General features: G+C 38.5%; 1 protein-coding gene across 3 annotated transcripts in view; it reads right to left on the bottom strand.

The window, feature by feature from the left end:
• The window catches only part of TTBK2 (tau tubulin kinase 2), a 76,683-nt gene extending 62,449 nt beyond the window's left edge, over positions 1-14,234 (bottom strand). For 2 of the 3 annotated variants that reach the window (XM_054275254.1, XM_054275252.1), the window contains exon 1: positions 14,121-14,234. The gene's annotated coding sequence lies outside the window, so the exon portion shown is untranslated. Of the gene's footprint in view, positions 1-13,294; positions 13,383-14,120 lie in introns of those variants that run through there. The other variant, XM_054275253.1, reaches the window with a different exon arrangement.
• Between the last annotated feature and the right edge of the window lie 278 nt (positions 14,235-14,512).

The following is a 14,512-nucleotide window of genomic DNA, read 5'->3' on the forward strand; positions in this document are numbered from 1 at the left end:
GGCTGTATCTCATCTAAGACTGCCTAACCAGTTTGTCCCTAAAAAATATTGGTGCTGGAAACTACAAAGGTACAGGAGCTTCAGTCAGCAATGGGGCTTGGTCAGAGTATGCACTTGTTTTATAGCTGCAGTTGAAGGTGGCTTCAAGCAACAGTGACTGAAACTTGAGCTCCTAATCCAAGGTCCTTCAAGGTTTGAAATGGAAGACATGTATTAAAGAACCAAAATGGAACTTTGGCAAAGGTATTTAAAGTTGTGACAAATCCAAAAATATCAACTTAATTTGCAGCAGAAAAAAAATTAGGTCAGACAGGAGAAAAGCAGATAGCATAGACAGCTAATCAGAAGAGGAGACAGGCTGCATCAGACCAAAGATCCACCTAGTCCAATCTTCTGTCCCTGACTATTGCCAGCAGCTGATGTCTAGGGAAAAATACAAAGACACACAAAGCATGTGATTACCCTTGCCAGAATATTTTCTGGGGATACAGCAAGCTGGGACACAAAACACAAAGTGCCAAGGATGGTATTTAACTTTTTTTTGTCTCCAAGTTCATCAAAACTTTTCTGAACCATGAAAACTTTACCACTCGAAATGCTCATAAAGCAAATTGTAACCTAACTCCATGCTGTGGGAAGCACACCTTTGTTTCCAGTTTGCCTTTCGCTGGTTACATTTGAGATTCATTAACCCTTGTACAGGAAGGCAGTGTATGGTTGCTCCCTGTTCACCTTTCAGTCCTACACAAGGAATACACCCCTACCATATGCCCCCTCATTTACCTCTTCAACTATTTGGTCATTCACTGATTTTGATCATCACCTGTGTGTTTTTCCCAGTTCTACTACATCCCCTCTGAGATCCAGAGACCAGCATTGTTAGTAAGCACTAACCTATTATTTTCACAGAACCTGCAAAACCACATTCAAAAGAATGAAGTTCACCACTGAACATTTTAAAATTATTTATCCTATGTCAACTGCTTTATGATTATTTTCATTCATCATTACCTCAGAGTAGCAAGGTCTTTCTCCAGTTCTCCATCTTCCTTTTTGCTAATTTTAATACCCTTATATCACCAGACTATGTAATTTCAGTATTTGCATGGTGTTGAGATCATCTGTAAATATACAGTACAGTACAGAGAACCACCCTTTTTAGGCTGATGAGTTATCATTTATTAAGATCAATATTTTCACTCAAGTTCCATTAAAAAATATTTTTGCACAAAGTGTTCACATATAGAAAACCTGACTCACCATATTCCATCTGGATCATTAACAGCTCTGCTTTCAAATTTGGAATGGATTCCTTGGGTACCTAAACACAATGCTCCCTCAAAATAAGGAGACGGACAGGATAGGGCCTTGAACAACCTGACAACCGTGGCACCGTGGCAAGGGCTGGATCTAGATGATCATTAAAGTTCCAATCCAAACTATTAAAGGGACAATTGAGAAAAACTACTGGGTGACTTCATGTTACTGTATGACCAGGAGATAAAAAGGCAAATGAGGTTCTATGTGTGTACATATAAAATTATGTGTATCAGAAAAATAATAACTAACTGTTATTATTAAACACATGAACAAATCTTAACTGTTCACTAAACACGTGAGAAACTATTAGCAATCAAGAATAAGATCTTGTTATTATAAGAAATATTGTAAGTAAATATTCAGAAAGAAAAGATGGCAACTCAATGCTAAATAGCAGTCCAAAAAAAATCAAATCTTAGGAATTCAGACAAATTCAGACAAAGACAAAGCAGACGACAACATGAAGATCGTGTGTACATCCATGGTTCACTAATATATTGAGTATTGTATGCAATAGCCCTTCCTATCTAAAAAAAAAAAAATAAAAGGAAAGAAAAAAGAAAATAGAACAAGATAATCAGGGCTACAAACTAGTTTCCACACAAAGTAATGACTTACAATTTTTTTCAAAGGATGATGGGAAGTAGAGAGAGGTACTTGACAGAGATCTACAAAATTATTAGGGAGATATAGAGTTTAGCTAGGAATCAGCTATTTATGATGTCATTTAATAAAGGAAGAAAAAACCAAAACAAAATAGGTCAGCAGGAGCCAGACTCAGAGAAAACTAATCTGTGAAACTTCTTGCAAAAGGATACTGTGAATACTAAAAGTTTACAATGGTTCAAGCAAACAACAGTCAACTACATGAAAAAGAAAACTACTGTAGGTTACCAAAAATACATATTAAATATATTTAGTGCAGGAAGTCCCTTACTAAAAAACAGAAAAGAACTAGAGGGAAGTATAATTTATATTCTGTGGTCTTGTACTTTTCCTTAGGCATCCATGTATGACTACTGCTGAATACACATCTACTCTACTCTAGAATTTCACATTCGTACATTATGTTTGGGCAGATGGAGAAAGGATAGAGAAATTATTCTCCCTGTACAACATATATTTAAATTATTTGAACTGATGAGATGCAACTCAAAATATTGTGCATAATTTTCTGTCAGTTACTTGAAAGAAGCTTCCACCCTAAAAGTGTTGACTAGCTAGCTGTTACAGGAATGGCATCATAAAGCAAAACAATTCAACTCAAGTAAACTCTTCTTCTCTGGCACTTATGTGAAATTATTTTGAAAAAATATATTATAAACACTCAGAAACTCCAAATATCATTTGTTCTATCACTTCAACTTCTATTTTACACATGTTCTCCCTTCCACTTTGTGTTGGGTTTTGTGCTGTCTCAGTGTTTCCATACAGATTTTCTTCCCTCCGCCTCACTTCAGAAAATACTTGGAAATGCCTCTAATCTTTATACTCAAATAATTTGATAGCTTGAATGCAGAGAACTAATATATTAATACACATTTCCTAACCTCAAGACTATATCTTAATAAAGTTGGTGCAGATATCCAGGGTCAGATTTTTGACAATGAAAATTCACAGAATACATTTTAAATCACTGACAGTCAGATACAGCAATGTTACGGTTTGAATAGAAAGAAAACTTTAATGTAAAAACTGATTGTTACTTCTGGCAGTTGCAAAACATAGGACAGTAATTTTTATATAGGTGACAGGACAAAAATTTTAGACTGCTAAATGCCTGAGGTTCAAGAGAAACAAACATATTTAAAACCACAACAAATGTGATTTTTGTATCTACTTTGTTACTTCAAGGAACTCTCAATACTTAACTTTACCAAAAAAAAAAAATTAAATGTCTTGTGAGTAGTCATAAACAATTGCTGTAAAAGAACTGCAAAAGACTTATGACTCTCTTTCCACAAATAAGCTACTATGTAAAACCGATGAAAAAAAGGACAAAAAATTCCAAAATCTTGTTGCCACTTGATACAATATTCACATCTCTTAATATACTTTTCACTTTTCTAAATGGTTTTGGTTGGATATTCCTCAACATTTAACTAAATTCCAGTATTTTCTACCTTTCCCATAGAAAAGACATTACAGGCAAATCCTGACTACATCCAATACCATGGAAGCTTGCTTTGTTTTGGATTAAGGCATTTTTTCCCTCATTTCATTCAGCACATATACACCTATTTATGACATGGCACTACTTTCATACAAGAAAGAAGTCTACAAAGATTTCTACAGTGTTTGCTAGAGAAGTGATCACACACTTTTAGTGACATAGAACTTCCTTCCCCAAGGAGACCAGGCTTCTACCACATCATGAAATATTTAAAACCATACAAGACCCTACAGCATGCAGCAAAAAACAAGGCAAAAATATGCTTTTTAATCCATTTGTTGGTCACTATCAGTTGTCAAGGCTGATAAAAGGACAATCTGTTCCTGGACATTTTGTTGAGCTGGTAGCTGGTGATGGGAACAAGAGAAGAGATTCAAGTTTCAAGCGCATTTTCAGAAGTTTTATTTAAGTGTTGATGGCTGCAGTATTGAATTGCAAAAGTGACTTTAATTTGCTTCCATCCAACAGCTTTGCTTCAGTCTGGCAGCTAGTAAATAAGATTTCAATAACCACTAACACTTGTTCAGTAATAATTTTAAAGCTGAAAATGTAAAAAAAAAAGCATGAGAGAGGCTTACATTTACTTCTAAGAGAAAAAGCACTCATGGATAGAGCAATAGTCATATTCTCAAAATATTAAAATAGTTCAATCAACTAGCTAGAGATTTCTTTCTTTGTGTGTGTGTGAACTTAAATTGCCATGCATATGGTGATGCATAAGAAATTAGGCATATTAATCTAAACATGCAACAGATTTAAAAAAAATCATGGAAATTACTTCCCATCACCATGTTTAGACTATAACATACAATTCACACACATGAAGCCTAAATAAATAAACAAATCCTCTGGGTTTGCCTTTAATACATCAACAGCTGCCTCCTTCAGGTTCTGTTACATTTCAGGTCCAACACTCTGCTCTAGCCTTTGCCTTCACACTACACAGAACAGCAGCCATGTCAAGAAATCCCAGCTCTTGCCTGAGAGCCAAGCAGCACAGCAGAAGGGCATCCAAACCTCTCACCAGAAAGGGCCTGAGGAAAAGGAATTAAATGGGAAAAGGGGAGAGAAGGAGGACGGTGCTACATGTTCTAACTAACACCTTCATGCTTCTCTCACATTTCTTGTTTCTACTTCCTCATAATTGCTGAGGCAGCCATCAAAGAGCTTCTTCTCTGTTCAATATTCTCAGGTATAACCACATCAAAGCAAAAATTAGTTCAGGGAATCAGAAACATAGATTATATATAATACTGCTATGCTAACATACTTTTTTATAAAGAATATGACACAACACACTTTTTGATACATATCTATATATGCACATTACGTGCATGTGTGTTTTTATGATATACACATATATGTTTACATTATTTATATATTTATTCCATGTACACTGCTATATTTTTTACAGAAATACAGAACTTTGTAACTGTATCAATGAGGATTCATGTCTTCAACCGTAACTACTTATAAAAAATGGCAGCAAATTTGGTAATGTAGCAACATATAGATTCAAATGAATATGCCCTAACACTTACCAAATGAGTATGATATTTTAAAAAGTGAATTAGTAAAGTAATGGGAGAGGGGTATGTTTAATAACAATAATTTAAACCAGTGCTATCACTGATCATCTTTACAATATTAAAAAAAAAAAAAAGTGGTGCAGACAAAAAAGCAGAACTTTGTGGGTTATGGAGGAAAAACTTAAACTAATATCTGCAATAATACTGAAGTTGTTTATAGATGTTTAGTGCTACTTTCCAGATTCATCTTTGGAGGCTGCTCTATAGGATTCTCTTGAGGCACTGGGTGAAAGTTGTTAAGCTACAGGCAGAATAATGTTTTTTGCCTTTTATACGCTGTCTGAAAATTCACCATAATGCACAGTGAATGCTAATGCACTTATAAAAGTGCCTTGCTTGTGGGTGGTATAGGTGCATTTCGTATAATTTGGACAGCAAAAAATCTGGTCCCAGTGATGAATTTATCATGACTGGAGGTGTTAAAAAGCCAGCAGCTGTGGCTCAGGGAAAACTGTCACAGTAGAGTCTTTTTCTGATATAAGCAGCAAAGGCATACAGGCTATCTGTGCAAGTCCCGGGAGGCAGCGATAGAAGACGAGACGCTCCTGTCAGTGGCAGCCCCCTCTCGGTACCGGAGCCATCAGGCTCAGCACCCTGGCCAGCTCCGGCCGGGCAGCGAGCGGGGCCAGGACGGCGCGGCGCCCCGAGCCCCGCCGCTGCCTTCCGGGGGACCACAGATATTAGTGAGATGCTACCAGGTCAGACAGAACGTTCAGAAGGACGCATTTGAATAACTTGTACCTTAATAGGAATTTTCAAGGAGATCTCTGATTTAAAGGTTCCTGAAACACAGAACACTCCAGAAGATAACTGATATTAAAGTTTGGAAAGGATAAATTAAACTACTTGGTAACTATGGGCCACTAGCTCAACATCAATTCCAGACAAATAAGGGGACTTGACTAATAAAGAACTAAAGGAAGACACTATAGCTATGGCCACTTAATTAAGTTCCCCGTCCTATCAAACTAACTTTTTACTATGGCATTACAAGTTTGGTGTGTAAGGGTAGTAGTTATTATGGAACTTCTACTTCTGTAAGACATCTAAGTTTATATCACACTGTAGTGTCTTTCTGCCAGAAAATCAACAGATCATACACAAAATAATAGGTCCCAAAATATAAGTGAACTGAACAAATATCTTTCTAATTACTCCCATAGGAATCAATTTCCAACTTAATACTGAAACATTTTTTACTCAGGAAAAAATTATGAAGTTTGTGGTTGATACTGAGATCAGAAAGTGATAAAGGACAAATGGCATCAAGAGGTTACACAGACGGCAATCGAACTACACACATGCCAGCTTAGATAAAACAAGATTTTATCCATCAAGGACCAAGGAATAAATGGAAACATTACCTAACACAAAGGAGTAATCCATTATTGCTGATATATGTATTTGTCGGATTACTAAAGTTATGAAAATTATGGATGAATAGGCAAATAAATACTAAGAGAGATCATAATACCTCTCTATCCTCATTGTAGGATTGCTGCTACAATATTATATCCCATTCTGGTGTTCAGAATTATGAAGCTCAGTTCCTTCAGATTATCTAATAGAAATTGCTTTAGTCAAGGAAATTGCAAAAGATCTTAATTCTGACACACAATTCATACAAGTTAAAAGTCAAATCTTTAGATTCCTTAAATACATACAAATATCTCCAAGATCTTTAGCTTTCATTAATAAAAATACTCTACTAATAGAATATCTCATTAACTCTTTCAATGGATTCCTCATTACTGACAATTCTTAAAAGACAGCACAATGATTTTCTACACTATATACTCTTATTCAACTACTACTAGCACACATAATTCAGAGAAGCCCTAGGGAAGCTGGTTTTACGCATAAAGTTAGCCTCAACAATCACAACAATTCCTTTGGTCGTCACACGGTCAGATTGAATAAAGTGATGAGGCTTTTGTCTTTGGAAGTTAATTATACAAGCATATTTCATTATGAAAATACAATTATCCTAGGCATATTTCATTTGCTGGGACTGTCTTAAGTTCAGAAAAAACATTCCAGGGATCAGTTGAAAAAATAAAACATGGCAGAACGATGAGGCATGAAAATCAGTAAGTTTATATATTACAAACATGGGCTTCAAGAGGCTCTCAAAAATTATAGGAACTTCCTACACATCAGAAGAGTGCAAGACCAGATTTTAACTATCTTCCAAACAAATGTACAATTATTCCTAAAAACAAAAGAGCAAACTTTCTCAGAAACCTTTACAGGCTTTCAGTTTATCCCTTACTTAAATAATAAATAGTACTGAATAACAGTGTTACATGTTTTAGGAAATATGGGCTGTATGTAAATAAAGACATGAAATTCCAAATCCCTCCAAATTAAAGCCAGGCTACAAAAATAATCCTGATTGTATTGTTGACCTATAACCCACCATATTTGTATATTTTAAATGTTTGAACACTTGATCTATAGAAATAATTTGTCTAACACTGGAAATTTTACTTCAGATTGACTGAGAGGAGATTTAACTTTGTAGATATGGAAACAGTTACACATGACATCATTATGGCAAAGTGTAATAACCCTACACTGACACCAGTATTCTATAAGTTCTTGAATTTACATAAAGGAAATACAGTTCTATGGTGGTTTTTTTAAACACCAACAGTCATTACATTTGCTTGAAGCATATTCAGCTTTAAACTGTGGTGAGATACTTCTGCATTTTAAAATTATTATTTAAACAACAATTAATTTCAACTCCATAAGAGCATAATGTAGACACACAATCATATGGCAAGCAGGGTTATGAGATTTCTGCTGAGGAAGAGGACACATTCAATGATATGGGTGAAATCTGTGTACAGTCGGTGGTTTTTTTGTAATACCAGAAGATAGAATAGAAATAACACAGTTAAGAGTAGTAATAACTACATTCTTATTTATTAAGATCAAGATTGAGTTTTTATGTGTTTCAGAGTAAGAAATATAAAAGCACTTCATAATATGCCAACACCAAATATGACCAACATCTACTGCATGACTACTTGTATGTCATTCACAGTCCTGATTCAGACCATAAATCAATTCTGTCCAAACCTTTACTCCAGGAAAAAGAAATATTTCAGTGAGCAGGGCCTTACAATAGAATTGAAGTATTAACTGCCAGTTCCAACAAGCCAGACGAAGTACAGCTGCTCCCTGATTACGAGAGGAAAATGGACTGATCAAGGAAAGATACTTACAGAAGCACTGCCACATGACTGAGGTATCCTGGGCTCAAAATTAATGAAATATATCAGAACAACAGGAAGAAATGTCCAGTCTGAAATTAGCACGCTGCCCCTATTTCCTTCAAATTAACAGAGAAGAAAGTGCACCATCACCTCAAAGCAGCCTTTCACATAAAATGTTCCTCTTTCTCTTGTGTCCTCCCTGAACTGACAATAGGCAGGAAAACCTGTCAGCTAAACATGCAGGCTACAGTAAACAAAAGGATCTGGTTATGACTATCCCAGCTATGCATTCAGGGTGAAGTTGCACATAACAGCATGACCTAGCAAGAGTTACAAACAGATATCAGCCAAAAAACAATACAAACAACTCCGTTTTTACAATCATTCTCTGCCAAGTTAGTGAGTTGACTCGGTGTAGCTCAGAGATCAAAGGGCACTAGAAAAGGCTCAGGCAGAGAACATAAGTTTCCATTTAAAAGCAGTAGCCAACTGCTAGACTGGTTTAACAATAATGCACATTTTCTTCTGCAGGAGCTAATGTGTGAAAAATATTCTTATATCCATGTTCATCCATAAATAAATAACAAGTATCACCAGTCAGTCAATAACAGAGCTCCTTTCCCGCACACATCTCCTTCACTGTAAAAGGGGTAACCCTTTACTGGGGTTTGCTCCTCAACTTCAGCATCAATTTCTTAGTTCTTGGCTGGTCAAGACAAGACCTGACTGGCTTAGCTAGCACGTTGCTCCACAAGATCAGTCAATCCTTTCTTCATACTAATCTATCCTGTGAGTCTTTCAAGATTTTTCTCTAACCAGATGAATTATTCAACTGGCTTTCTCACTGGATACATTGTCTTGCTCAAAACTGTAGAACTGTAATTTCACCTAAAACCATCACAATTATCAGAATAATCTCTAGATCCTAATGAAAAAGCACAAAATGTCACACAGAAAAAGAACAGTGATCCAATCCTCTTCTTTAACTCTCAGAGTGCAACATGACAGTTTGTTCTAGGCTGACTTGACTCAGGGAATTATACTTTGATTTTATTTATAGACTACTGCAGATGGAAAATCAAAGCATCACATATAACAGGGCATTTAATTCAATCAAACTCAAGGAATACAAAGTCATTCTTCGTCTTATGCATTTTCTATCAGTTTATAATGCCCATTCTAGATCTATTAAGCTCAAGATGCTGATAAATGAAAGACAAGAAAATCATTATTTCAAGGCAGCATATAACTCAAGAATACAAATACATTCTAAAAAGTCACCAGTTTGATGCTGAAAAGTATATTCTATTTACAGATCACTGTCTCCCTTTTTTTCTAATTCTTCAACACTGCAAAGCTAGAGTCATACTTCATATGCTCAAAGTCACACTGCTTGCCACGAGTGGCATTTGAAGCATTACTATGGCAACAAGTAAATTGACAGCTACAAGATACATCCCGCTGATACACCATGTAACCGAGCAATCTAATTCTTACTATGTTGAACAACATTGTATCAAATAAGTGCGGTTAAAACCCTCACAAAACGTTAGTACTCTGAGACAGAGCATGACAAAAGCAACAAATACTATCTAAGAATTATCTGGGAAGTGACAGAGAGCAGAACTAACCCCCTCTCAGAATCAATAGGCAGCTGTTGACTGAAGACAATTCCCAACTACTAAAAAGACGCAAGCTCTGAAAGGCAAGATCTCTCCTAACTGTGGATGAGACTAGTGGAACAAATTTTGTATAACTTCAGTTTGAGAGAAGTGTATCAAAAACATAATAAAATTATTTCTGTATAAACAGACCGGGATGACAAAATCTGGTTTTTTACATTTTTCTGCAGGCAAACTCGGCATTAGTAACCTGTCCCTGCAACAAGTAACAAGTCCCTTTGTAACACCCTAATAGAAAAATATGGCAACATATTAAAGAAACTTGACATCCTCTACAAGCTCTCAAAGCAAGTTCAGCATATTTGACTCTTCCTTTATGCATCAGACAGCTTTGTACGGGAAAGAAAATTACTCTCCTCATCAGTACCATCAGTGATCTGGCAAACTTCATCTCTGAAAGAGGCCTTCATCTCTTCTAACTACTACTTGCACTTAAATGCAATGCTAAGCTACATACAGTTCTCCAAAAGAAAGAATTAGTGGATACAGCTCCTCATCAGTGCAATTCTTAATCGTTGATTAATCTCTTCAGACAATAAGCAACAGCACAAAATAACATTTAAATGATGCAATTCTGTGATGAAAAGTTCTCAAACACACAGGACAGGAACCACAGAAAAACATGCCTGAACATAACAATAAAAATATTTTTAACTTTTTAACAAAATAGTTTCATTAAAAACACCCGAGACTTCTTCAGTTTCTCAATCTGCCCTCCTTTCCTCACTCCTCTCAGGTTAAATCTTTCCCTTCTCCCCAAAAACCTTCTCAAGTTTTCCAGGATTCATCTCCATTAATTGAAAAATAATTTTAAAAATAACTGTTCAAAAGTTATGGCTTGTACAACATCTCAAAAATGGGAAAAAGAATTCTCAACCAGATCAAGAGGCGAAGTATCAGAAAGCCAGATTTTATTGCTTGAATTTTCCACTACTTAGGTTTCAAGACTAGTGACCTATAAGCTCCTACAGAGAATGATAGACTATAAATTTAAATGGCTAAGAACGGCATCTCAATTTCTCAAGCAGCTTAAAAAAATCCAAGTTACTAGATTCCCTCAAAAGAACACTACTGAACACCTAGCCCTGAAGCAAGGAGAGGGGAATATTCTGACTCTAAAATGTAAATAAATAATTAAAGTTTTAAAGGATAAGTAAAGACTGGATGATATTCTCAAAGAAGTTATTATGAAAGAAGATACTAGATATAGTTACTAAAATCCACATGAGATGGTACCCAATATTTCTAACAAAACGAGGCAAGCCAACTTCTCTCTTTCATTCTGCCACTGCATGACAGAGAATGCAGTACAAGCATTAGAGCACTCTACTTGTGCATGGAAAGCAGAAAAATGAAACTGCTCCATGTAGCTGTACTCTCTTATCCAACTGAAATAGCTTTTATTTCCACTTCTAAAAATTAACATGTTTAATTACCACTTAACTACCCTAGATACTATACTCTTAAAAAGAAAAAAAAGCCAAGTAAAAGATTTGAGAAAGTTTCTTTCACCCTAATTCTGAACAAGAAGTCAAGTTCATAACAAGAAAATTTTAAACACACATGACCCGTAGCTCTTAAATTCCTTAAGATAAACCTTGTATTTTGGCAATTTTGCATGTTTTAATTCTTGCCCACCAATGCTTTAACAATCGGCCCTTCAGACTGATCTGCTACAGATCCATGGCACAACTCGCTGCTCTGAGAGATCAGTCAAAGGAAGCTCTCCTTTGAGGTGAGAGCGTTTTCGCAGAATGAGGGAGGAAGGACAATGGCTGGTCCGTGTACCACAACGCATCCCTGGGAGACCACAACTAATCCTGGGGTCTCCTACTGAAAAGGCAGCTGTTTCTCCTCCCCTCCAGCCTAACACAAAGGCTTTGTGTAGTGCTTCCCCAGAGAAAAAGAAACACACAAGGCAAGACACAGGAACACACAGAAACTGTCAATCTCCTTTGTAAAGTACCAATTCACTCCCACTAGATAAACAAGCCCTTACTAAAATAGAAAACACAGTAGTATATTAACATACCATACACTGCAACTTCACACACCAAACAAATGCTTAAGCTTCTGTACACAAATATCTAGCACTGGTAGAAACTGATCGTTTAGAAGCCAGTTTTGAACAAGGAAAACCCCACTCATATCTCTCATCTGTCATACTCAAAAATCTTCTTGATATAATCAGCCAGATTGAGAAAAGCCTCTCTGGAATTTGTGATGTTAGAAGCATCAGAGCCCGCAGTATGCAGCAGCAGTACAGTGACCACACTAAACATAAGCAACGTCACGATATTCCAGTCACTCAATTTGTTCTTCTTGTTCTAACTTCATCCTTCCCAAACAGGAAGTTTAAAAAGATGCTGAGTTTCAAGTAAATAATGGTACATCAGAAATATATCATATTAGAGAAGAACAAAGTATTTTTTAGGGATAATTGGTTCCATCTCCACATTTTTTAAACTGCATCTTGATGAACTGTTTTCAAAATAACTTTTGACAAATGACTACTCATACTATTGCAGTCAAACTTTCCTATATATAATTTCATTGACAGGCCAAACAAATGTTAACAAGTATACCTCTGGCTTAATAAGTTAAGAAAGTTTGTTAAACATAATTCATTCTGTAAAGCAAATGAATTATCATCAAAAAAGTATTCAGGACAACATTAACACAAAATAAAAACGCTGGGTATCTTTTTGTCATGAATTCATACAATAAAGACTTCAAAAAACATTACCAAAATCAAACAAGAGTAGCAAAATACATCCTAACCTTTTGCTTTCTCAACCCTTCTGTTCTTAAAATGAACTAACATACCTACAAGCATAGCTAGCATGTGTTCAACAGAGGCATGGCATTAACTACACAGACTGAATTTTAAAAACCTACTCATTCTTTCCAGAATCATAACACAAAAACTAACCACACACTTTAAGGCTAACAAGATATTTAAATAAATAGAGTATGATTTATTTCAAGGCTCTCAACATTCCCGCAATATAGTTTATTAATTCAGAACATTTAAGCTGAAATTACACTGGTTCTGCACATAAAGTCTAACTAAGAGAGCCACTACAGGCTATTTTACAACTAATTTTCTATAGCCATTTTCAGCTTAACTATAAATACAGTAGAAGGTTCTCAAAATGCTGTGGTATGCTCCAGGGTCATTCCTTTGTGTCCATCTCTCTCCGCCCCCCACGACACTACATCAATATTATAATTATTTGCACTCCCACCCCCACTTACACTAGCAGTTGTTTCCAACTGCTCTGGCTCACAGCAGAGGTTACAAACCTCGTAGCAAGCTTTGTCCTCTCATTGCTTTTGCTCTAGAGTGACAACAGAAGCCTAAGGATGCCGCTGCAGCTCCAGAGATCATCAGAAGACTTGGGAACCAGGTGCTTTCCCACTTCCTCTTTGTAAAGCTAAAAGTACGCGCAATAACGTCTTTTTAACGCCGTTCCACACGCAGTTTGTGTTCTCCGGAGCGCCGTGGTGCGCGCACCCGCGGCCTAGCCAGGAATATCTGTATGCACGGATCGATGCAAGTGCCGCTAATGGCTCCAGCACTCAGAGCGCCAGGCGACAGACAGCCCGCTTCCCATCCAGCCGTGCCCACACAGCAGCCGTCACACGCATGCCACAACCCAGAGCTGGAAATACAGACGCAGCTATTTTAAAACAGAGATCTTTCGCCGTCAGAACACGTAAATTTCTGTACCATTTGCCTTCTTGCACCAAGTGGGAGGGACCAAAAAAAAAAAAAAAAAAATCTCATGCCTATGAATCTGAGTTCTCCGTAGAGGCCGGGACAGCGGTGACTGCTACTGGAGCCTGCCAGACCTGCCGATCTAACTCCACGGAGGGGATCGCCCCGTCCTGCCCCGCTGGAATAAGCCCTTCCCGGGGCGGGCCGTGGTCCCCGGAGCTCCCGCGCCCGGCAAACTCCCTCTCCCGCGGGGACAGAAACCGCGACGCGGCTCCCACGCAGCAGCCGCTGGGGCCGGGCCGGCGGCCGCCGCAGCCCGAGGGCCGCGCCCCGCCGAGGCGGCCAGAGCGCCCGCGGGGACGGGGCGCGGGGTAACGGCGGCGGCCGCGGCGCAGCACCGCGAATCCTCACCTGGAATGGGGCCGAGGCGGCGACTCCTCGAGGCGGGGCGGGGAGACCCGGCGGCGCCCCCGGCCCCACAGGAGATGGTGTGCGCGGCGCGGGGCGGGGGCTACAGCGGCGCCCCCCGGCCCAGCCTCCGCCCCATGGCGTGCGGCGCGGTCTCTATGGCGACTGCAGAGCCGGGCCGGCCCGCGGGGAGGGGTAACGGCAGCGCGCAGGCGGAGGGCGCTCAGCGGGTCACGGGGCGGCTCGCAGCGCTCCCCATGGGGGTTGAGCCCCTCGCCGCGGCCGCCGCCATCCCTGCGGCAGTGCCGGCCGGAGCCCGGCCGCGCTCGCCCGCGCCGACGCCCCCGCGCTCGCCCTTCCTCGGCCGCGGCGCCACCGAGCCCGCTGTCCCCCGG

Source organism: Melozone crissalis, unplaced genomic scaffold (assembly GCF_028551555.1).
Source record: "Melozone crissalis strain CALT ecotype California unplaced genomic scaffold, PUWL_Pcris_2 ptg000018l_1, whole genome shotgun sequence".
Taxonomy (NCBI): Eukaryota; Metazoa; Chordata; class Aves; order Passeriformes; family Passerellidae; genus Melozone; species Melozone crissalis.